The sequence below is a fragment of the Punica granatum genome, chromosome 1, assembly GCF_007655135.1.
Source record: "Punica granatum isolate Tunisia-2019 chromosome 1, ASM765513v2, whole genome shotgun sequence".
NCBI classification, from domain to species: domain Eukaryota; kingdom Viridiplantae; phylum Streptophyta; class Magnoliopsida; order Myrtales; family Lythraceae; genus Punica; species Punica granatum.
The window spans coordinates 49,737,312-49,764,464 of record NC_045127.1 but is presented as its reverse complement, the minus strand read 5'-3'; the positions used below and the strand labels follow the sequence as shown (position 1 = coordinate 49,764,464).

General features: G+C 35.7%; 1 non-coding gene and 1 pseudogene across 1 annotated transcript; both read left to right on the top strand.

Moving 5' to 3' along the window:
- Positions 1–2,808: 2,808 nt before the first annotated feature.
- Positions 2,809–4,213, top strand: LOC116207341 (annotated as a pseudogene).
- A 21,146-nt stretch (positions 4,214–25,359) lies between these two features.
- Positions 25,360–25,431, top strand: TRNAN-GUU. Its single transcript has one exon. It is a non-coding gene; the product is annotated as a tRNA-Asn (tRNA).
- The last annotated feature ends 1,722 nt before the right edge of the window (positions 25,432–27,153 follow it).

Below are 27,153 nucleotides of genomic sequence, written 5' to 3'. Positions count from 1 at the left end.
GATTTACTTCATCAATATCATCCTCGATAATGTCATGCGTTCCATAACAACATATTTTCATAAGGAGACAACACGTTATCCTTTTTATTATAAACCACAAAAATCAGTGACAACAGATTGTCATAAGGTGACAATGTGTTACTCCTCACACTTCTGCACTTTGACAACATTCGGTGGCCAAATGACAATCTATTCACAAAAATTTTGAAATTTTCGAATTAGCGGGAATTTTCCCGCTTAGAATAAACAAAGGACGACATTTGAAAAGCAACGGTATTGATGAAAATGCGTCGACCTTGACCACCCTATGGAGACGTTTTTTGAAGAGTCAGAAAAAATTCTAAAAGTGTCGGAATAGAATAAACAAAAGGCGACAATTTTTTTTTGTGTCAGCTAAAACTCCATAAGCGTCGGCGTAGGATTAACAAAAGTTGACGCTTTTCAAAACGTTGGCTAAAACTGGTGAAATCTCGATGTTTTGAAAATATCGGGATTAACGAATTTCGACAATTTCTCTCGACGTTTTGCTTTGCATCAGGAAGGAAAAGTCGGGCTAGGCCTGTTTCGCTGTAAGTTTTCATTTTAGAAGTTTCCACCATGTCATTTGAAGATATATATAGATACGGTATACAGGTTGCCCATGTATGCACAAGCTTTCTTATTATTTATGTGCACACCATTGTCAGCACCCCATTTTGATTCATCGGTCCAAGCAATGCCACCCAACAACGATCCAGGCTATAAAATCTAGAATTCCTCCTACCCATTATCTAGTGTTTGGTTAGGTCGAGTAAAAGGTTAATCAGCATTTTGCATGTTTTCTGACAGAGATAACCGTTCGAGTTACCCGAGTCTATGTTAGGATGATAGAAACTCATCAGTTAGATAAGAAAAGGCTATGTAGATGAACCTACACCTGAACAGGTAGCCCGTTCCTAGTTCATACTGTAGTGAGGCACGCTCGATCATTGGTAAATGCGCAGGGTCTTGCGAAAAGATGTGCATCTGATCACGCGGTAATGCTCTTTATTAGCAAGAAGTTAGTGTCGGTTAGTCTCGCCTTGGAAGGTGGGTCGGCCCTCGGTCCACAGCTCACCTTGCCATGAAGGAAGGGTGAAGGCCGCAAGTGACCTGCCCGCGAAGGTTGGCACGACTCGCCTGTCGTACAGAGTGGATGGCCGGGATGGACTCGGCTTCTGGTCACAGCGCATCTCGCTATGGAGAAGTGATCAAGTCGCACGCATGCGGCCCCGACGAGAGTCTACATTCGGGTCCGTACAATCGTGATACTGTGGTGTTCTTCTCCCCCCCCCCCCCTCTCTCTCAGCGTCAATCAGACATTGTTGGCTTAGCTTCAAACTCGAAAATGCTCACTCCCCCTTCTCTCTCCTTCTACCTAGTTGAAAAGTTTTGAACTATTTGACTTAACTACGTAGACACCTAATTTAGATTCAAATAAACCTCTTTTTGGGTGGACACCCTAATATTCATAAGTTCAATGGGTCATTGATAAAAAAAAAAGTTTAATGGGCGCTCAACTAATCCAATCGAGCCGGGTCAGCCTATTAAAGGGTAAAGCTCTCTCATTGTGAATTTTCTCTATTCACAATATTCTAACCCGATACTTTACTTAAGGAAAACAAATGTCGAACCGCTTGAAACAATCTACGTTGGTTAAATTCAAATACCTCATTTAAGATGGAAGGGGTCAAAACTACCATCATATCAAGGGCAAAATCGTTATTTTATTCAGTCCGGAATCGTGTGATATTTTCTAGCCCCATACTACGCATTGCAAGCGTCATTTTGACTGCTTATGGAACACATAAACCTTCACAGATTGAGAGCTATGATTTTTTTAAAGTTCGGAAATCAAATAGAGGAAAACAAAGTAACGGCAGTCTGTACAGTGAAATTCAAAGGCATCTTCGTCATTCTTGGGAGTTTAAATTGTTGAACCCCTAATACGCCGTCCTCTCCCATCGAGTTAGTTTCGATTTGAGGGGTCGTGGATCCCATAATTTCTCATGGAGCGTGAGATATGAAAGCCTGGACGCCCGAACAAGGAAATAGAAAGACTCCACCATACTTTAAAGGACAATTATAGAAGTTATCCGAAATAAATCACCAAATCTTTGAGTCCATGGAGCATCGAATTAGTTTCAATTGACGGGTGGTGACGGCCTTAAAGGGTTAACACCAATGATTTTGATGATCATCGTGATTCGGTGTTGTTGTGTTGAGATGTGATTAATCTTTAAAGCAGACCTTAAAATGGGTTTAATTGAGAGTCCATGAGTCGAATCGAATGAGCTTATCTTGATGTTTACGTGGTCAATCGTTGAGAATTGATCCAAACTTGTTGGATTCCTGTAGTCATGCTGAAATCGAATCAGAATCGCCCGTAAAATTAAATCGAACCATGAAAGCAACCCAATGGCATTTTAGGCCCGCATTAGTTTCTATGAGGGGCATTAGATGCATTTTAGGCCTGCATTAAGCACACTAGAGCCTTAGTCTGAAGTAAAGTTAAACTAACTGTGAAGGCAGCTCTGCAAGTTCTTCTATTCAGTCTCGGCTGTTATTTGGTGCTGAAAGTTTACACTTCATCTGCAGAAGCAAAATTTAGCGAACTGAATAACATGACTTGGATCATAAAAATGGAGAATCTAGCTCCTTCTGAGGAACTTGCATGAGTTATTGAGAAGTGACCTGCTAGTAAATGAATGGAATGATCAGGAGTTGGAGGCTATAATCGACTCGCAATGACTACTTTGCCTGAAGCGTAAAAAGTCGGGCTCCGCATTGATGAATTTTGCCAGGTTCAAAACGCTGCCTATCCTGCAGCAACTGCTCCTCGAGGAGGAACTTTTCTGAACCTCGAAGGATAATTGGTGCAACGTAAATGAGGGGATGAGTGACCCTACCATTGTCACTGGTGTTTCTGGGTTTATTACTCCACTGATTCTGTGGATTATTAGATTATGAATGTAGTTAAGGTTAGTTGTCTTGGTTGCTTATGAGCTCAACTACTGTACTGTTTTGTCTTGTTTAAGCAATAGGTTATGTATAACGAGGAACCCCGAATTCTGGGTTCTTAATGAGCAACCATGGAGTTGATGAAACAGCTGGTTTAATGGATCCTCGATCGAGAAGCCAATCCCCATGAGAAACAGTTGATTTGTACTAGTAACCTGCTTACACTCACAGTTGTTAATCATCAGCATAAGATGGAAATAGAACAGAAAGAATGTCTTCACAAGAAAATTTCTCATTGATTTCGGTCCACACATTCAACCTACGAGATTTTCATCATTTATGAGTTATGACACTGAGTACAAATTATGTAGTAGAAAAATGCTGAACTCCTTGACATTAAACGGGTATTACGTGATGAGATTATCCGAACTCCAGATTCACTGGAGGAGGGACAGTTGTTGATCGTGGGACCATCTTTGTCACTTTTATATGCAACCAGGATGCTGTTCCTAGGTTGCAGCCTTATCCTCGACCAATAATGTACGTCCTGGAGCAACTAACATATGACTAGGTGTTTTGAGGAATTGGCAATTTTCATCTTCGTGAGAATGGTATCCCATTTGATAATTACCCTTGCATCTTCACTTGATAGTGTATAGATAGAATGCACATCCAGAATGGCTCAAAAATCCACTCACTCTAGCCTTATATTACATGTTTGGTGACCGCAAGTTCGGGGGGAATGCTCAGTCCATCACGAAAGGCCGGTGGATCAACCACCCCTCTTTGTTGTGGGACTACGAGGTCTGGAACATGTCTTACTAGAAACTTCCTAAGCGAGCTCCTGAATATCAACTGGCATGTTCGCAATTAGCACCATTTTTATAACAACCTATCAGAACTTGTTGATGCATAGTTCATGGCATTTTTATTTTGCTGATAAAGTTAGGCTAGAGAACACTCAGAATATATATGCTGTCTGAAGAACTACTTATCAAGATCAACATCCATTGACAGAACGGTACGTGCTCTTGGAATTCATTTCTCAGTGGAATCTGTAGACACAGAAGCAACTCGAGATTCCTCAGCTATAAAGTTCGTTCCTTCAACGAGGCTACTAACTCAACAAGAGCTAGAAGAAGCATTGGCTGTAGCAGATTCCAAGAACTCTCTCGATGAATCCATCTTCGTAGCGACGTATTCCAGTTTGAAGATTTATGGACTGTGTCCGTGATTGTTTAACTTTCGCACTGCAAGATCACTAAGGGTAATTATTCAGAGGCATCCGATCCCATTGAAATGACGAGATGATTCTTGCTGTATTTGCCACAGTAAGTGTTTATGATGATTTATAAGAATAAGAATGTTTCTGCTTTTTTGGTGTTTGATATGGCGGAATGAAAATGTTAGAACTGAAAGCTGAGATTTAAACAATGATCTATGGTCAGGTTACTCATCAACCTATCAGCAAGTGAACGATACTGAATCAAGATTTCATCCAACGGAATAGTGATGAAACTCTTGGTGAGGTAGATTTGGGTCTACTGCTAAAGGTTGTTGCTTGAACATATATATATAGATGCAGAAGCCGATTTTGTAGCTCGCCGGAATGCAGTTAGAACTAGGAGAAGTATGGCCTGGGAAGAAGAAGAGGCTGAAGCTAGGGATGGCCAACTCCTAAAATTTCGATATTATATGAAGCATTACAAGTTTTCCTTCCATTTTAATTTAGTGAAACTAGTCAATCATGCCCACACAGTCATTCAGTAACTTCGGAATACATCTTAAGCATCTCTATATTTTAAATTAAATTTAAGGAGTAGGACCTTTACAATAATCTATGCATGTATAATGAGTGGATAAAACTAAAAATTTTACTGTCGAAAAATGTTTTGCAATAAACAATGTATGCATTACTTAAAAGATAAAATTAGAAAATATTTTAAAGAAATTTAAAACTATCCAAAGTTTATTAATCTAAGAAACTCAAAGGGACGTCCAATCACGAGCTATAGGATTGCTCAAAAACCCTACACGGAAGTCTTTCGTTAAACCAATCGAGCAATCTCATGAGTCTACGTGGAAGTCTCTCGTTGAATCAATCGAGCAATCTCGTGAGAGTAATTTGAATTTATATATGTGTGTATGTGTACGCGCGCACTCGCGTATATTACTTATATTCTGATAGAAGAAGTGGCAAATCGATATCTCGAGAAAAACAGGCTATGACGACCCTGTCTCGAGGGAAACGGTCTCCGGAGCACAACTCACTGCCTTTGGCTGTGAGTTGACGTGATTTAGGCCGAATTCCTTCATTTATGGCCTCAAACGGGCAATTTTATGTTATGTGGGCGTTTTTGCAAATTTTAGGAAGTTTATTTCTTTAGTTGTAATTTCGTTTACCTTATTTAAGTGTTGTAAGCCCTAGGGCTAAAGATAGTTTTTTTCATCTAATAAAGTTTCGGATCTACCGTGCTCTTTCGCCCCTTCTCAGATTCCATTCGAGTTGGATGCCGATTTCCAAGGAATTCGAAGAATCAATAGAGAATTGAAAGTCGTAGTTCCGATATTCTGCTGAATCAACGGATCTGTGACAGGTTTTTCACGTGTACGCTGCGTCATTGGTATCAGAGCTTACGATTTGATCTTGAACAACCATGCCACCTAGGAGAAGGGAGCATGTGGACGATGTTTATGACCGTGACAACCTGTGACACCTATAACAAAGGCTGGAGCAAATTGTGGATCAGATGATGGATCGTATGGTGGAGCAGCTAACGCAGAGAATGGTTGCAATTATGGGGAACCAGAATTGAGGAAACCATAACCCTGATCAAGATGAATTTGTCGAGGACTCGAAGGGAGAGAATTATTTTCCGGATATGCCGCGTCGGCAACAAATGGGTCCTATCGAGGATGACAGGAGGTGTTGGGAGTCTTGGATGCGAACTGAAATTCCAAAATTTCATGGCAAACTTAAATCCGAGCAGTTTCTTGATTGGCTGGCCACTGTCGAGAGGATCTTGGAATTTAAAGGACTGCCCGAAGATAAACATATACCGTTGGTGGCAACCAGATTGCGAGACAGAGCCACGGCATGGTGGCAACAAGTCAAATTAACCAGAAACAGATTGGGCAAGCCAAAAATTAAGACGTGGGAGAAGATGAAGAAACACTTGTGAGTCTGTTTTCTGCCATACAATTCTCAAAGATTGATGTACCGGCGATTGCAAAATTTACATCAAGGAACTCGAACGGGTGGATTAATATACCACGAAGTTTTTCCAACTCATAGCCCGAAATGAGGTACATGAGACTGAAGACCAATTGGTGGCGAGGTATATTGGAGGATTGTGGATGTAGATTAAAGACACCGTTAATATGTTTGATCCAATCAGTGTCTCGACAGCACATCAAATGGCTTTACAAATTGAGAAGCAGTCTCGACGCAACATCATTTTCAGGAATTCCTCCAATGTATGGAGCAATAGTAGTGCGAATCGTTTTGGGGGTGGTGGTAGTAGTAGCGGAGCGAACCGCCTTAAAGGGGGAGCCAACAGAAATACTGTCAGCACAAGCCAATTAAATAGGCTAACGGGTAGTGGGGATGAAATGCTTTGGATGTGGCGAGGTAGGTCATAGGCAATCCAAGTGCAAGAAAAGCGCTCGCAAAAAGACATTCTTCGTTGATACAGAAGAGAGCGATAAAAAGGATGTGGAGGAATCCGAAAGTCCTATATTTGATTGTGAGGTATATTGGAGGATTGTGGATGTAGATTAAAGACACCGTTAATATGTTTGATCCAATCAGTGTCTCGACAGCACATCAAATGGCTTTACAAATTGAGAAGCAGTCTCGACGCAACAGCATTTTCAGGAATTCCTCCAATGTATGGAGCAATAGTAGTGCGAATCGTTTTGGGGGTGGTGGTAGTAGTAGCGGAGCGAACCGCCTTAAAGGGGGAGCCAACAGAAATACTGTCAGCACAAGCCAATTAAATAGGCTAACGGGTAGTGGGGATGAAATGCTTTGGATGTGGCGAGGTAGGTCATAGGCAATCCAAGTGCAAGAAAAGCGCTCGCAAAAAGACATTCTTCGTTGATACAGAAGAGAGCGATAAAAAGGATGTGGAGGAATCCGAAAGTCCTATATTTGATTGTGAGGAGGTCGTCGACGAATAAGTAGTGACTGGAGACACAGGAACGACACTAGTTGTTAGGTGTTCATGTTTAACGCCTAAGGTTGCTGACGACAATTGGCTATGGCATAATATTTTCCAATCCACATACACTATCCTTGGTAAGGTTTGTCATTTTGTTATTGATGCTGATAGTTGTGAGAATATTATGTCTGTAGAGGCAGTGCAAAAATTGGGCCTCAAAACGGAGAAGCATCCTAAGCCTTATAAACTAGCATGGCTGAAAAAGGGAGGCGAGGTAATTGTATCACAACAAGCATTGGTTTCTTTCTCTATTCGCGTGAAATATAAAGATGTTGCGTGATGTGATGTGGTTGCGATGGATGCATGTCATTTATTGTTGGGGAGGCCGTAGCAGTATGACAGCCATGTAATTCATGACGGGCGAATTAACTCATACAGTTTTGTGTATGAGAATGTAAAGATTGTGCTAGTGCCTAGCAAAGAGACTGAGAAGCTGACATTTATGGGTGGAGAAATGAAGCTCTTGTCATTGGCCAGGTTCGAAGAAGAGTTGGACGAGTCACAACTAGTTTATGTGCTAATTGGAAAAGAGGTGGCCGCTGAGGTGACAATCTCAATCGCAGCCGCACCAGTAGTGGCCGAGTTTATTGATGTCTTCCCTAATGAGCTTCCCGATGGCTTACCACCTTTGTGTGATATTCAACACCAAATTGACCTGGAGCCAGGAGCGACACTGTCAAATAGACCCCATTACAGGATGAGTCTTGGCAAACATGAGGAATTGAGGGGGCAGGTTAAAGAGTTGCTGGCCAAAGGACATGTCTGTGAGAGCTTGAGTCCTTACACAGTTCCAGCCTTGCTTACACCCAAGAAAGATGGTTCGTGGCGCATGTGTATAGATAGTCGAGCTATTAATAAAATTACGGTGCGGTACAGATTTTCAATTCGACGATTGGATGATTTGCTTGATCAAATTAGCGGTGCAATGGTGTTTACCAAACTGGATTTGAAGAGTGGATACCATCAGATTCGCATAAGGCCCGGCGATGAGTGAAAGACAGCATTCAAGATACCCGAATGATTGTATGAGTGGTTGGTGATGCCTTTTGGGTTGTCTAACGCACCAAGCACTTTCATGCGTGTGATGAACTAGGCCTTGCGACCATTCATTAGCAAGTGTGTTATTGTTTATTTCGATGATATTCTGATTTATAGTGATAACAATGTATAACATCTCCAACACTTGCGGGCAGTTTTGTGTATGCTTCGCTGGGAGAAATTCTATGCTACCCTTAAGAAGTGTGTATTCATGGTATCAAAGGTCTTGTTCATTGGATATGTGGTCTCCGACGAAGGATTGCAAGTAGATGAATCCAAGGTCGAAGTGGTGAAGCAATGGTCGCAACCGAAGACAATTACTGAAGTTCGTAGCTTGCATGGACTTGCTTCTTTCTATAGGCGTTTCATCTCTCACTTCAACACAATTATGGCGCCTATAACAGATTGTATGAAGGGTATAAAGTTCGCGTGGACGGAGGAAGCGGAGAAGACATTCCAGCTTATCAAAATGCATCTTACGACTGCCCCAATACTAGTCTTGCTTGATTTTGCCCAACCCTTTGAATTACACGGTGATGCTTATAAAGTGGGCATTGGAGTAGTCTTAAGCCAAAATCACAGGCCTGTCGCATATTTTAGTGAGAAGCTGTCCGGAGCCAAGTTGAATTACAACACCTATGATATGGAGTTCTATGCGATAGTGCAAGCAGTTAAGCATTGACGGCAGTACTTGTCCCACGGGAGTTCGTGCTTTATACTGACCACGAGGCGTTGAAATACCTACACCGCCAGGATAAGGTGTCTCCACGGCATGCCACATGGCTTGCTTACTTACAGCGTTTTACCTTCATGGTGAAGCGCAAGGCGGGAGTGACAAATCGAGTGGCTGAAGCATTGAGCTGCAGGAGCAATTTTTTGGTCAATATACATATTGAGGTACCTAGTTTTGACTGCCTTCGTGATTTGCTTGAACTGATCCTTATTTCTCTAATGTCTTGGGGAAAGTTCGTGCTGGAGAGAAATCAGAATTTTTGTTGCATGATGGGTTTCTGTTCAAGAACAATCAATTGTGTATCCCAAATTGCAGCATCCGTTTGCAATTATTAAGGAATTGCATGGAGAAAACCATGTTGGGCAAGATCGGACATTACAGTTAGTGCAAGGCTCGTATTTTTGGCCAACCATACGTAAATAGGTGGAGAAGTACGTGCAAATGTGTCGGGTTTGCAACGTGTCCGAAGGGATGGCTACCAATGATGGGTTGTAAATGCCATTACCAATTCCATCTCGGCCTTGGGAGGATGTCAACATGGATTTTGTGCTGGGTTTACTGCGAACTCAACGAGGTAATGACTCCATCTATGTTGTTGTTGATTGATTCTCTAAGATGGTGTATTTTATTCCTTGCAAAAAGACGACATATGTTGTTCGAGTGGCCCAACCATACTTTCGCGAGGTGTATTGTCTTCATGGTTTACCGAAGTCCATTGTTTTTGATCGGGATACCCGGTTCCTCAGCCACTTTTGGCACAACTTATGGAAAATGGTGAATACACAGCTGCAATTCAGCAGTGCTTATCATCCCCAAACCGATGGGCAAACTGAGGTCGTGAACCAGTCCCTGGATAATCTGTTGCGAAGTTTGGTGGGAGAGCATGTGAAGAGTTAGGACATCAAGTTGTGCCAGACTGAGTTTGCGCACAATCACGCTATTAATTGCAACACCGGTTTCAATCCCTTCCAGGTGGTGTACTCCGTTACTCCCAAGGGTCCCCTTGATCTGTTAACCATGCCAGATAAGACCAGACTTCATTCACGGGCTACAAGAGATTCATGAGGCAATGTAGAATAATTTGGAGAAGGTTGTTGGAAAATACAAGGCCGCTGCTGACCGAAGGAGAAGGCACGTGGAGTTTGAAGTTGGCGATTTTATCTGGGATTTCCTTACCAATGATCGTTTTTTACTGGTGACTACCACAAGCTCGCTGCCAGAAAGATTGGTCCTGTAGAGGTGATAGCTTGGACGATGATGATTCGATGGCGAATTCTCTCTATCCAAGGGAGACTGATGCAACAGAAAACGTGGCAAATCGGTATTTCGAGAAAAACAGGCTTTGACGACCCTGTCTTGAGAGAAACGGCCTCCGAAGCACAACTCACTGCCTTTTGGTTGTGACTATATGTGATCTAGGCCGAATTCCTTCATTTAGGGCCTCAAACGAGCAATTTTATGTTATTTGGGCATTTTTACAAATTTTAGGAAGTTTATTTCTTTAGTTGTAATTTCATTTACCTTATTTAAGTGTTGTAAGCCTTGGGACTAAAGATAATTTTTTTCATCTAATAAAGTTTTGGAGCTACCGTGCTCTTTCGTCCCTTCTCGTATTCAATTCGAGTTGGATGCCGGTTTCATAGGAATTCGAAGAATCAATAGGGAATTGAAGGTCGTAGTTCCGGTATTCAGCGGAATTAACAGATCTGTGATAGGTTTTTCACGTGTCGACTGCGTCATATTCGCTTTTTAAATCAGCATAGTTACGTTTTCTTTTGCCCCTAAGGACTCATCCCTCGGATAAAGGACGACATATGTTGTTCGAGTAGCCCAACCGTACTTTCGCGAGGTGTATCATCTTCATGGTTTACCGAAGTCCATTGTTTCTGATTAAGCTACCCGGTTCCTCAGCCACTTTTGGCACAACTTATGGAAAATGGTGAATACACAGTTGTAATTCAGCAGTGCTTATCATCCCTAAACCAATAGGCAAATTGAGGTCGTGAACCAGTCCCTGGGTAATCTGTTGCGAAGTTTGGTGGGAGAGCATGTGAAGAGTTAGGACATCAAGTTGTGCCAGACTGAGTTTGCGCATAATCACGCTGTTAATTGCAGCACCGGTTTCACTCCCTTCCAGGTGGTGTACTCCATTACTCCCAGGGGTCCCCTTGATTTGTTAACCATGCCAGATAAGACCAGACTTCATTCACGGGCTACAAGAGATTCATGAGGCAATGGTAGAATAATTTGGAGAAGGCTGCTGGAAAATACAAGGCCGCTGCTGACCGAAGGAGAAGGCACGTGGAGTTTGAAGTTGACGATTTTATCTGGGATTTCCTTACCAATGATCGTTTTTTACTGGTGACTACCATAAGCTCGCTGCCAGAAAGATTGGTCCTGTAGAGGTGATAGCTTGGACGATGATGATTCGATGGCGAATTCTCTCTATCCAAGGGAGACTGATGCAGTAGAAAACGTGGCAAATCGGTATTTCGAGAAAAACAGGCTTTGACGACCCTGTCTTGAGAGAAACGGCCTCCGGAGCACAACTCACTGCCTTTTGGTTGTGACTATATGTGATCTAGGCCGAATTCCTTCATTTAGGGCCTCAAACGAGCAATTTTATATTATTTGGGCATTTTTACAAATTTTAGGAAGTTTATTTCTTTAGTTGTAATTTCATTTACCTTATTTAAGTGTTGTAAGCCTTAGGACTAAATATAGTTTTTTCATCTAATAAAGTTTCGGAGCTACCGTGCTCTTTCGCCCCTTCTCAGATTCGATTCGAGTTGGATGCCGGTTTCATAGGAATTTGAAGAATCAATAGGGAATGGAATGTCGTAGTTCCGGTATTTTGCGGAATTAACAGATCTGTGATAGGTTTTTCACGTGTACACTGCGTCATATTCGCTTTTTAAATCAGCATAGTTACGTTTTCTTTTGCCCCTAAGGACTCATCCCTCGGATAAAAGTCCCAGGTTCGTCCCTGCTGAAGCATAGCAATATACTTACGTAAAGAGGCCAATCAGCCGTATGTTAACCATGGCATCCGGATGTGCCTCTGATGGGATTATGATGCAAATGATCAACAAGGTCTGATCAAAGCCGGCATTATCGCCAACTGCCAGAACTTAAAGTCGTCGAAACTCATAACCATTAAGGTGATAGTTAAACCTGATGAGGAAGGAAAATGCTCTAATTATAACAAAACTAGCTCTACAGCCCAGCATTTCGCGGGTATTTTTTTGTATTTATTTTTAGTCAATTGTTTTAACTTAGTTGTAGAGATATTTGATTCGGTATATCTTAAAAACCTATATAGTTGTCCATTTTTAAAGCACGTGGTGGAGAGTAGGGGTCACATATTCTACTCTCACACTACCTCCACGCAAAATATATATACTCATTATAATATTACACAATTTATACATACATAAATACAATAAATAATTAAAGCAACAATATAATAATAATATAGTTATATTGCATATGCAGTTGTTTGCCACTCATCTCATCTCAACGCATATTTGCCACGGATAAATTCAGTGACTCATGGAGGAGATATTTCCTCATTTATCACCGTCGCTGGGACTACAAAGAACAGAACAGGATAGGACACCAAAAATAAGAAAGAAAACAAAAACAAAGAATGATTGTCACAAAAAAACCAGGAGAAGCTGAACGTCCATTGCCTCATCAGTATATATAGTAGAATCTCAAAAGAAGCTGATATAACAAGCAAACACAAAGCCGAAGTTCGAGCTTATCCAAATAAGAGGAGGGGTTTAAAGGGATAATTTATCCTTCCCCATCACTTATTTATGCAAACCAAATAAAGGATTTTATATTTCTCCCCATCCCTCCCCACCTCTTCCCTGCCAATGTCACCCCATCCCACCAAACCCTCTATTAGTGGTTATTCAAACCAGCTGTGAGGGACCTAATTGATCTCTCATGGACCTAATTGATACAACACGAACTCAATTGATGTAAAAAATCATTAAGGGATCAAATTGTTGTAAAGTCAATCTTTGAGGGACTAAATAGTTAATTTACTTTAGAATCATTAATAGTGTCATCAATTACGTTACGCACTTGAATTTGAAAATATAAATTATGTGATGGATAGTATAGAGATGATAAAAAATCTGAGTCGACATCCAAATTATTAAAGATTTTAATTTCAAAACCTACTTTTATACGAGAATAATTTATAAAACTGAAACTAAAAAAAGGCATATATTCGAATTTGTGTATCTAGCATCTTGAAAGCATGATTATTTGATAAAAGAAAATAATTTTTTTTTATAACAGCTCTGGCTGTAAAAGTCAGGTCATTAAGGTCGAACTCCTTGTCAAACGGGTTTTAAAATATGGAGAAATAAGGAAAAAAGTGCAAATTAAAAAGAGAAATTTTAATATATTCTTTGCTTGGAATAATTAGACGGTCGTAAAGATCAAGTTATTTAGGTCAACGGGTGAATCAGATTACGCATTACCTTATCTGAATGAGGATTTTTTTTTTGGTGGTTACAAGAGATGTCCATGGGTGTACTCATGAAAAAGAAATCTCAATATCTAGCAGAGAGATATAAGTAGTTTCATAATGAGAATCGAATATGCAACATTTGAATTGACATGCAAGAGCGTGCACTACTGTAATACACTGTCTATCTCAAATATTATTGTGCAAACAATAATGCATGACCTTGAGTTGCTGGAGTGGTGAGTACACTTCTCTTCTCCTCCACATTCCCAAGTTCAATACTCTTCACCATCCTTTTGGAAATTTTTTTAATCTTCATTTATCTTCCTTCTCTTCTTTATTTTGTTTTATCGTATTTATTTTTATATTACATTTTAATATATAGTTATATTAAATGATTGCTCCCAATCTTTCTTAATATTTAGCTTATCCAAACATTATCCAAACAAGAGGAGGGATTTGGAGAGATAACTTATCCTTCCCCATCAATTACTTATACAAACCAAATAAGGGATTTAAGTCCCTCCCCATCCCTCCCCACCTCTTCCTTCCCAATCTCACCCCATCCCACCCAATCCCTCTATTAGTGGTTATTCAAACAAGTTGAGTTTGTTATTATAAAGTTAGATAACAAAGTTAGTTTATTGTGAAGAAAACTCATTTACTGTCAAAGAAGCTTATTTTATAATTTCTTTAGATAATAAAGTTATTTAATTTATGAGGTCTATGATGCAAACTTATTTGGATCTATTTAGAGTGATTTGGTCACGGTAGTTCTTAGGGTCTATAAATTATTATATAGTCTTTTATGTCAGTTTGATAACTAATTTCTTTATTGATTAAAACCTATTTCATTAAGCTTACAATCAAGTACACATAATAAATATATGTTTCTGTGTATATTTCCTAACATGCGACAATTACATGTGTTTTTCACAGTACATGAACAACTTTTACAGTGCATAGTAGTTATTTTATCATACATTTTTCAATGCATATAGTAGGTAAGGGTATATGCTTATAATTTTATTTATATCAGTAAAATTTATTCGAAAGCATTAAATGACAGTATTCATGTGCAACACAAGTGCAAATTTATTTGAAAGCATTAAATGACAGTATTCACGTGCAACACACGTGCATTTCTACTAGTTCATATAAAAATACAGAAAAGATAAATAAAAAACGAATAAAAATGCAGTAATTCATCACTTTTATTCTCATTCCAAAACTTCACTTTGGAATTTAATTGCAAAACCCCACCTGAAAGGAAATTATTACTAATAGTTAGTGATAAATGTTGTCTTCTTTTGCAGGAGTTCAAGCAAATTACTAGAACATTTTGCTTGAATATTGCCTGCACCAGGCAAATTCAAGCTGAACTAATTAAGAGGCTCAACTTAAAGAAAGGCCATCGGTAAGTTCTTAACTGATTCAATCCTTCTGTTGGAAAAGAAGGATGCCATGAATACTCTTGCCATTTAGTTGGAGTTTTTTGCTTTTCTAAAGATTTCATCGATACAAGATATGCACAAAAAAGAGAGAAATTATATAGAGTTTGGAAACAACTTACGTATGTCCTTTTCCTTTGAATTATCATAGCAAGATTCCCATAGAAGCTGAAACGAAAGAAGGAAAAAAAAAAAAAAACTGGAGCAGGGGTTAAGGTTGAGAGAGACTTAAGCTCGTCTTTGTGTTATTTCATTCATAACACTGCTTTAAAAGAAATCTTTGGCTACTTATTATCCATGATTGTTGTTCCCTTTTGCGGTGGTTCCAACTAAGGTTGGAGTTGCATCTCCGAACTTTTTCAGCTAATTAACTATAACATGTAACTTACTGTTTAATTGTTCTTCGTTGGATTCTTTCTTCAGGTCCCTATGGAAGCTGATACAGAGGAAGACAGCAGCAACGGTTAAGGTTGAGAACTATTTCATTCATAAGACTGTCTTAAAAAAAATGTTTTGGCAGTTAAAATTAACTGATTGTTGTTGGCTTTCACAGATTTTCTAGGGAAGTTGAAGTTGCATCAACAGAGGCATGTAAATCAGTATGTTACATGTGACTTAATTTAGCTATTGATTTTGCTGCTGCCCTTTACAGTAGCACAGTTATGAGAAATATGAAGTTTCTGCCATCAATTTTTTTATTACAAGTGTTTTATTGTAAATCACAGAGTGGTACTTTGAAGAATAATTTAAGCAGTACTATACTTCACTATGTATTATTAACTGCAAAAAAAGAAAGAGGAGGTGACAAATAGAAATTGCGAGCACTAAATAGTACTATTACTAAACTTCCAATGTTTTAGAGAAAATGAAGATTCCCGACACTGTTGAGGAGTAAAATAAGATAAATCCCACATCGGAAAAGAAAAGGAAAATCCATGGGTTAATATATGGCTTGGGTACCACCACTTATCAGCTTGAGCTTTTAAGTGGATATGGGCCCGAGCCCGTATAAGCCCAATGGAAATTTAATATGGTATCAGAGCGAGATATGCTTCCGCATGCCTACGCGCGTATGCGCATGGACTCACACCACGCTAGGCCCAGTATGTCCGAGTGCAGCCAAGAGTGCGCCTCGTGTTAGTGTCCTCTCTCGCCCGAGCACGGAAGATGAGCCCAGCTCGAGGTCAATTGTTGAGGCAGAAATAGACCACACATTGCACGTGAGGGCGGCGGGTGTTGAGGAGTAAAATGGGATTTATATTAATATATGGCTTGGGTACCACCACTGAGCTTTTAAGTGGATATGGGCCCGAGCCCGTATAAGCCTAATGAAAATTTAATAGACACAGAATTCAAGCATCTAATAGTGACCTCTCAAGAGGTCAATAATACAGACAACGAAAACAGGCGTTTAAAGAGAGTAAATTCTAAAGACGAGTAAAAGAGGGTTGGATTTCCACCATCACAGCAATTGCATTTACTAAGGCATCTATACAAATAAACAATCAGTATCATCATGATTTCGGTACACAATATAAGTACATTAATAAAAAATCTGCAGCAAATATCAAGGTCTGAACTGATAGCACTTTAAAGACCACAGAAAGAATGTACAATAAAAATTGTAGGAGCATCTTTGACGGTGCAAAGGCAAACAGCAACTTCAATATTCAAGAATATTGGGCACTTGATGAAGATATTAAATTGCAGAACAGGAAAACTGGTTTTCAGAGCAAATTTTTACAGAAGTGGCCTTTTATTTTTTTTTTTGAACTTTTTCTGATAAAGCCAACTAAACTCAACAACCATAAGGTAAATACGCCACACTTCTCCACACTGCTATAAGAAAACACAATCCACAAGATTAACCCATTCTTGAGTAGTAAAAAGGAAATGCATATTAAAAAAAAAAACCCATTATAGGAAGCATCAGCATAGTTTTCTAATCTAACTGAAGAGTCTCCCTACGACTATTTATCAATATATATTTATTTATATCGAAAAGAGGAGTCACTTCATGACAAAAGGTCGCAACTGCGGACATGCACGAAGAAAATTCATTCCTCAAATGTAGCAGCATGTCAGAACTTTTGTTTTTTCTTCAAGTAAAAAGTATGATAGTCAATTAAAGGAAGAAAAAAAAGGACAGAAGAGCTACAGATACACACAAACGATAGCAGATACGCATGTCGGCTTCTTCATCTTCATAAAAGAGGGACGCTATTTTCAGTGTTCACCAGCAGCTCAGATAGCCACATATAGAGAAAGAAACGACGTAAGATCTAAAAGAAGGGAGGGAGGATCCCGTGCAGATAGTCACCATAGGAAAGAGCAGAAAGAAGAAGGGAAACGCAAGCTCTGCATATACCCGACGGAACTTTATATCAAAACCTAATTATCCTCTGCGATATCGTCAATCCGTGAATATAGTTGTCAATCATTCTGAAAAATCTAGCTTGTTTAATTTCAAAATTAAATTTTAAAATTTTAATTTTAACTTTAACTCAACATACTACACAACAAAACACACTCTTATCTAATCAAACAAGTAGGCTGCACAGATTATAAAACATACAATCTCATTATAATCAATTATCTACACAATTTAAACAGGTGGGGTCCACATCGACTAATTTTTATTTGACATTTTTCATAATCAAAATCACAATTATAAATTTAAAATTTTAATTCTGAAATCAAACGGATTGTTAGAACATAAGAGAGAGGGAGATTTGGCGAACAATTGGCAACACAGTGATTTAAATGGACAGGCCCACTTAATCTGCTTGTGCTTTTGCTGTATTTTCCCTTTCTCAAGTCAGCCCATTTGAGACACAAGGCTTGGGCTTTTCAATTGACATTTCTCTTGTTCTTTTTTTTTTTTAATAATTAACTTTTCAATTGACATAATTACATGTAATACAGTAACCATAACAATGTAAGAAACATGGATGCATGCACGGGCTAATCTGCTAATGTACTATATGATTGAAATAGCATATTGAAATAAATGCGTTACAATGGTTGTGCATTGAGAACGTATAAATTAAGTAGTTTTGCGTCATTTATAACAAAATATTTGAAGGTAATCATTTTATATGAAAATGCTTTTAAAATTTTACAATGTTTGGAAAGATAAAAAGAAAAGAGCCTTTATTCACCCAAAGAAAAAAGATAAAAGGCCTTTTGCAATTAGAAAAATATTCTTTATAAAATCCCAATGTAAGCACAAGTTGAAAGCAAGGGGGAGAAAACTTTTAACTGAACTTTTTTTAACTAATATGTTTTATCAATAAATAATTAATTAATTGAGTTTTTTTCATTATCATTCATTCTTGAGGGAGGAGAGGAGACAGGCGCTGACCACGGTTGAGGATGATGATGAAAGTGGATGGTGACGAATGATGGTGAAGGTGAAAAAGAATGTGAAAGGGCGAGATGAATGGTCAAGTGATGGTTTGTGAAAAAACTCTTCACCGAGCTAAGAGCGTTTGTAAAAGTTCATGTGAGAAGCTGTGGTACTTTCTCGTACATCTAAACAAGAGTTGGGAGGCTCTTATGAAAATACTTTGAATTATATATTATATATAGATTTGTCTGAATGATATCAATTAGAAATTAATTAAAATTTCTATGCTAAGCATGCTCATCTAATTCCTACCCCGTATATTGATGGTAACCACAAAAAAAGATGAATCCAATAAGACATAACTGCGCCCGTAATATATTTGAGGAATGCTATCATATTCAGTGTAGCAATTTCGGCATATAGCAAATGCCAGTACCAATATCACCAAAGGGGATGGTCTAATGGTTCCAAATTTACTCTCTCGTGATTGAAAACCTCAAAGTCTCCGTCTCAAAATAACATTTGGCTTGGGGGACATCGGCTTCTATAAAGTATTTTAGTCGTTTGGTGGTGCGACGCTGAATAAGCTAGTGCTTGCGCTGATTATTCAGTTCGTCTGATATGTTCGCGGTTGTAAACGAAAGTTCGAACATTATGTAACGGAAATCAGCAATATTATTATCATTGTTGCCCACCATTTTATCAATATATATATATATATATATCACTGCCTTTCAAGTATACTCATCATTACATAATACAATATCTACCCCAAACAACAGCGACATTGCCAAAAATATATATTACATCATGTAAGAGAGAATTGGAATATTTATTGTGCATTTACCCTTGTTTAGGTGGAGGGAAATGGAGGGAAAGCGAGAGGAGAGAGATTTTGTAGTGTTATCTTTTTCGATCCAACTTTTGTTCCCCTCCCTTTCTTTCCTCTCCACTACCCTCCAAGGGGTGAACGTATAATTTATTTTATTTTATACAAAAAAAATTAGTTTTTTTCTTTAGGATAATTCAAATAAAAAATCTTGCATTTTTTTGAAATATAATTTTTTTCTTAATATAAGTTTAAGCTCTAAACTATTTTCAATGGATGCTTTTTTTTATTTTTGATTCTTATTAAAATTTCAGCCATTTAAGCATATACTAGGGGGCCATTTGAGCGATGCCGCGGGACAAAAAAACTTTTCATCAAATTTTTTATTTATCATATTAGTTTATGTGATAACCAATATTAAGTATAGTTGAAACTGATGATAAAACTACTTATTTGTATAAATCATGAACTATTGATTGTTAATAAATAATCCAAAATTCTTAAAAAATTATACGAATTAATATGTCATACGATATTAAACTAACATTTTTCCTTGTTAACTTAAGTTTTAATTTTCAATAATACTTATAATTAGAAAAACATGATCACAATATAATAAGTTTTAAGTGGCCCGTTAATTTGAAGTAACAATCTTTGCTGGAAGTCTAGGGTTAGAAATTCGTTAAAAGCATCATATAATAATGGCAAAATCATAGGCTAATTTGTACTCTTATGTTTCACCAAAAGATATTCAGAAATGTCTAATTTTAATTTATAATGAAATGACGAAAATTAAAAACATATTAATATTTTTTTTCCAAAAAATGGCGGTGGGGTGGTTCAATTAGAAGAACATGATCACAATATAACAAACTTTAAGTGACCCCATTGATTTGAAGTGATGAACTTTACTTGAAGCGTAGGGTTAGAAATTTATTAAAAGCATTACATAATAACAACCAAATCATAGGCTACTACTGTATTCATGTGTTTATCGAAAAATATTCTGACATTTCTAATATTAATTTGTACTTACGAAGAAATAAAAAAAATATTAAGATTCTTTTTTTAAAAATGATGGTGGCTACGGGCGGGTTTGTTTAAAAAAATATGATGACAATATATTAGACTCTATGGCTAGAGATTCGTTAAAAGCATCACGAAGTAATGGGCAAATCATAAGCTACTACTATACTCTTGCATTTAATAGGAAAATCTGAATTCTCTAATATTAATTTGTAATAAAATTAAGAAATATAAAATATATTAATTAATATTTTTTTAAATGGCGGTGGCTACGGTGGAAAAAATTCACCCACCCGCCACCACATTCCTGTGGACCTGTAATAGCAGTAGTCTTGCGTTTAACCGGAACAAATTTGAATTCTCTAATATTAATTTGTAATAAAATTAGGAAATAAAAAAGATTAATTATAATTTTTAAATGGTGGAGGCTACAGTGTAAAAAATCCACCCACTCTTCACCACATTCCTATGTACCCGTAATAATTGTTTTTATAATATTATAATTTATTTAATTTGGCCTTTATAGTTCATCATGGAAAATTTAAAAAATAAATTTCCAATAACAAATTCACATATAAAAGGTTATTTAAATATCAATTGTAATCTTGTCGAAATAACATGTTTACAAATACGATTATGATTTAATATTGATTGGGAAATCTTCATTTCAAATATATTATTATGGTATATCAATCTATTTATTAAATTATTCGTTTAAAAGTTAAAATAAATTAATTTATATGATGACCGATTTAGTTATATAATATGTTTGATTTTCAATCAGAAATACTATACTGTCATAAAAAAAATTACTTCGTAAAAGAATTACAATAAGTTTTTCATAGTTATAATTTGCATACGTTAATTTTATGATTTTATATATGGTACTTTTGATACTTCATTAAAATTACTGGACTATGAATTTGTCAAATAGAATTTACTTTTTTAATAATATATTTGCTCTTTAAATATATTCCAGTACAAATTTGAATCGAACTAAATATATATGTCAAAATCCCGTGCATGCATTGGTAAAGGTACTAAAAGATGCTGAAAAAGACGCAATTGGTTTTTCAAGTGGTCCGGCCTGTTTGAGGCATTGACATTAGATTATGCAACACCTTTAAATGTTTAAACATATGCAAATCTAGAATTTAGCTGTAAAAAAAGGGAGAATTACTCCGGTATCCGGAAATTTAATGAGCACCTATGATTCAGTTTGATTCAAGTCCGCCAATTGAGGGGTAAAACTCACTCGACATAGGATTTTTTTCATTTATAAGACTTAAATTTGAAACCTCATTTGCGAGAACCGAAACCATAAACAATTTACAATAAACAAAAAAGGAATTTGCATGTATAATGAGTTGCCACCACCGTACAATGATGAAAAAGTATTTGTTCGGGAAAGGATTCTCTTCCTTAGCCCACACCGTTAGCACGCTGGCCCAAATGTCGGTCTTGGGAAGGGCATCCATTTCCGGCCCATTAATGGCAAATTGTTTTATCAGTATTAGCCCAATTTTTCTCGGGTGAGTATTACGAAAATTTTAGACACACTTTTTTCGGAGAATTTAATATTTTTATACAAATTAATTAATTAATTACTTTTCAAAGTCTAATCGCGAATCTTCTGAGACCGCGGATCCAACTGATCAAAGAAATAAATTTGAGATGTGAAGTCACTAAGCATGAGGAATTATTTTTACTAGAGCAAAGTGGTACGATGTCACAAGACCGAAATTTACTGATCAATAATATTGTAAATATAATTTATGCAATGTTCAATATAACACATAATCTTAGTATATAGTAATAGAATTAAAATCATGATTTTCTAGCTGTTAGTGAACTTTAGACTTCTTATAAAATATTTATCGATTAATATATGTTAGAGGATTCGAAATCTATTATTTCCTTATACTTTCCTAAGTTTGCTTTTAATAGTTAGAAAGCCCTTTTTTTATTTCAATATGTCGCTTTGCTTAAGCGATACTAGTTAGGACATTGAAATATAAGAAATAATTTATATGATATCTTTAGTAAGAAGAAAACCGTTATGATATGTTAGGACTTGTTATTCATAAAATTTTTGTAGAAAATTTGTAAATTATACCACAATTACAACATGAATAGGAACTAAAAAGTCATGATGAGAAAATATATAGGAAGATAAGATATGATTATGATATAAAAGTTTATGAGTGACCAAGTAAAAACGTAGAACTCATAAAAAAAATTATCAACGAGTAAAACTTTACAAAGACAAAGATTTTTTTTTTTTACAATTATATGATAAATATGAAAGTGAAAAGTTTGAAAATAGAATAGGTTGGAGATTGGAAAAAGATGAGTATATTGTCGAAAAATATAAGCGCAAGATTTCATATCATAATTGTGAACTAATAAAATACGATAACCAGCGTAGGTTGCTTCAAGCGGTTCGGCACTTGCTCTACTTAAGCACGGTCTTGAATTCAAGTCCTTGTAAATATAAAAAAATTCACGCTGAGAGAGTTTTACCCCTTAGTAGGCCGACCCGCCTCGACTGAATAAGTCGGGGTCCATTTGGCATTCTAGATACCATGGTTCACATCGAAAAAAATACGATAAAAGACTTATGGTATAATGTGACAATTTAAGATAGTCCGCATAATTTACCCAAAAAAAAAAGATAGTCCACAAAAGAATCAATTTTGATATATCATAATCTATATAATATATAAACTTGAATAAACCCTAATAAATAGGGTAGAATAGTAATGTCTTTATAATTTAATATGTTGCATATAAATTTAATAATAATAATAATAATAATAATAATAATAATAATAATAAATATTAATTTATAAATTTTCATTACACAGTTATAAATTAGGGTAGAATAGTAAATGTATTTATAATTTAATATGTTGCATAGAAATTAAAGAACAATAATTATTAATTTTTTAATTAAAGAAAATAAGTCAAAAAATATCAAAGAAATATGCCTATCACTTATTGTTATTTTATTTGTAAATAAAAATACATAATTTTTAAGAAATTAATCATTATTTAAAATTTTCTTTATAAATCATTATTAGCCTTATAAAAGTTAAATTAAGTAAATCTCTCAACGAAATAATTACTCATTTTATATTAAACTATTCATATTCTAAAAACTTAATATATGAAATATAAGGGATTATAACACAATAGTGAATGCTTAACTTTAAAATTTTATAGATTTTATGATTATCATTATTTCATTAACTAATCTAGAAATTTTGAATTTTTAGGATTCTAATTTTCTTACATATTAAATTGATAATTGGGATTATATGTCTATGACATATTTTACATGAATTACTTGCTTAGGAGCTCTTGAGTTGCATTATTTAGCATAAGTTTTAAATTTATCATATTAAAGTTTATATAGTATATAAATAGTTTTTTTGTATATTAATATAAACTATAAATCAAATATTGTTTTAATATTAACTTTTCATAAGAAAATTTTCTTTACAAAATTCGTCCAATGCACGAAGTGAATGACTAATAGATAGATATAACAAAATTTGAATGTAATAAGTCTATATATATATATATATATAGTAAAATTAAGTTGAAGCGTAATAAATGTGCCTCAATAAATGCATTTGAAAAAATATAAAAAGAAAAACTATATTTTAAAATTATAAAAAAAATATAATTTGAAAACATTGAGATAGTAACAAAAAATACAATATCTTCTTCTATCAAAAGCAAGCAAAAATGAATCACTAATAGTAATGAAAATTTGCTATGGATAAAACTATATTGGATATTTTATTTTAATTATAATTGCTTTTTATATACAAAATTGATTATCATATAAGAATATCAAAATTAATAATATATATAACTTATTATGTTTAAACATGACAAAAGTTTAAATACAGTAGGAAATAGATATATTAATTAAAATAAGCTTGTGCAATATATGAGATAATTAGTTCCAAAATTATTACTGAATAGTAAAATTTACTCTAATTGTAATTAAAATTTACTTTGATTTTTACACAAAAAAATTACTTCAACTAATTATTGTTTCAAATTGTATTTACTAATGAAAAAAGTTATTATTCTAAATAAGAAAATTGATCTTTCTAAATGTGATTACTTAAAATAATATGATAAGCGACATATGAAAATCAATCCGTGCAACGCACGGGATAGAGTACTCGTGATATAATATTTAGAACTTCACTTCAATAATCGAATTAAAAAAAATATGGTTCCAAAATTATTTTAGAATATTTATTATTATAATAAAGTTATTAAATGAATTACTAAGTAAATTCTCAAGAAACCACATATATGACCAAATTAATTAATAAATAATTCACCCCATAATAACAATCTTTCACTTTGGCCACGTCCTCTCTCAAACAACCCATTAAACTCCCCCTCTTTCAATAGTCCACACTAGTCTACATTATGTATTTCTACAAGAAAAGAAAATGAAAAAAAAAAGAAGTTATGCAAGTAGCTACCTCTTATTAAATTACTTTCCTTCCTATAAACTTATAATTTAATTTTTAATTGTTTTAATGATATATTATATATCATTGCAATTTATTTTTATGTTTCCTCACGTAATAGGTATGTTGCTCTCTGTACATATAAAAAGGAGAGGGAATGTTAAAGAAACAACCAGAAATATAAGAAAAGCAGCATATGTATGTAATACTTCCTAATAAAGAAAAAATTGTAAAAGGAAAAAAAATTGATCGTATTTATTCAACTCGTGGTTTTGTATGGTGGTCAAGAGGGTCATGGGAAATATTTGGGTTAGTCTGGACACCCCCTCGTAATAAAAAAAGTATAAAAATCCAGAAGAAAATAAAGAAAAAATTGTAAAAGGAAAAAAAAAGACCATATTAGAGCTAATTGCTAGCTTGCATGATCGGACTTATATGTTCTGTGAGTATAACAAGTGGACGGGAGAATTATAAGGAGTAGTCGGAGGAAACACGTATGCCCCGTGTTATAAAAAAAAGTATTTAAAAAATGTAGAAAATAAAAATTAAAAAATTGTAAAAGGAAAAAGAAGGGCCATCACGATTGGCATTTGATAATTTAAGGATAGATATTACCTCTCCTTTTTCCCTTTCAAACAAATTGAAATGATCTGTTTCCGGGAGTTATGAAGGAAACTTCGAGCTCATATTGGTTATGAGTTGAGAACGGGAATTGAACTCGATGAGATCTAATCTCCCGTTGTTCCTTAGTAGCTCAGTGATAGAGCGATCGACTGTTAATCGACTAGTTGTAGGTTCGAATCCTACTTGAGGAGATTTGATTCATGTGAAGGAATCAAATCCCCCTGCCAAAAAAAGAAAAGAAAATGAAATTCTTTTCTTAGAACGTCGACATCAGAAGGTTGAGTTCTATACAGAACTATAGCTTGACAACCCTTCACTCATTACATCAGAATCCATGTATGACAGCAGATGGTTCTGATCAGAATTGCCAAATGCTACTATACTGTATCTGTTCACATTAAAATTTTTCCTTTGTAGTATATGTCTAGTAATTCGATTATTCTAATCTTGTAATTTTTCAATTTCTTGAGTTTTTTTCTCATGCACGTATGTTATGTAGCCGTTTATTTTTTGAATCAACCCTCAAGATTCATGAGGGAAAAAAAGTGACCATTTTATCTCCCTAGGCATCGCATCATGTTCAATCAGGGAAATTCACAGACTAATTCATTAAAAAAAGGACAATTCTCAATTTAAAAAGCGTCTTTTGTATTTTAGTGAAAAAAGAATGTTCTCCCATATTCATCCACATGATTAATGTACAGACCCCCCCCCCCCCCAAAAAAAAAGCAAAATCTCAAATCTCAGAGTTCGATTATTCTATCCAAGAGCGCAACTATCTGATCTCATTACGTATTTCCTTTTTAGGATTCTTTCAACCACAACACAAAAAATTGTTCTGGATGTCACGAGAGATCGCGACTCATCCTTGAGAGGGGGAGTAGAATTTTCCCAATAGTTCAACCAGTTAAAATTCATATGCGAGATTTCTTATGCAAGACAAGCTCTAGTGGGAATAATCGACCTTATTTTTAATTCATAACTTAATGTGATTTCACATTTCAGAGAACCAAGATGAAAAGACTAGAAGGAGTATAAAGAAGAAAAAGGAGAACCAATATAGGTTGATTATATATATATTCAATCAGATTCAATGATTGTTACTCTTAAACAAAATCTCATGTTCGGGTTTTGTGAATGAATAAAATTTATAATTAGAGCAATTTTATTTTTTAGTGGATTGATCAGACTTGAATTGAATTAGCTTATTGAGATTATGGATACTATGATGCACACAGGAAAAATAAAAGGAAGCAAAAGAAGAAAATTCTAATAGTCACTTCCCAGCTTTTCAGAATACAATTTTCCTTAAATCTAATCAAACAATTCTACAAGATCTTTGATTTGTTAATCATTTTTAGTACCTTCTCATCGTCATTATGCAACGCTTAACTGTGGGATTCTGTCCCTAAGGGTTGAATAATTTAAGGCTAAGTTAGATTCTGTCTCCTTTAATATTTTGCTTGTTTAATCATTTATTAATTCCTGATAATCGTTTGTCACAAAGAAACTGATTAAGGTGGGTGCCGAATTTCGTGAACCATCGAGTATTATTAACTTGTTTAATTAAGGAAATGCTCCCCATTGCCCTATCTTATGCAATAGGAATCCAAATGTGAGGGTTCTTCTTGTCGGAACTCCCTCTTTGAGCATATCCATCTTTGATTGCACACTCCAATATATGGCATCTTCAGCGTTGAGCCCTAACACATATCAATGTTGTCATATATTATGAGTTTTTGAAAAGTTTATGCTTGATATATAGATGATGCCGTAGTCCACGTTTATCTGTCGGTTCTCAGTTTAACATTTCTCTTCGCAAACGTGTTATGTACGGACGTAGTATTTTCTAACTTAGAAAATTTTAACGTTAGTTAAGAGTTGAAATATGAGCTAAACAAAGAAGACGGTGT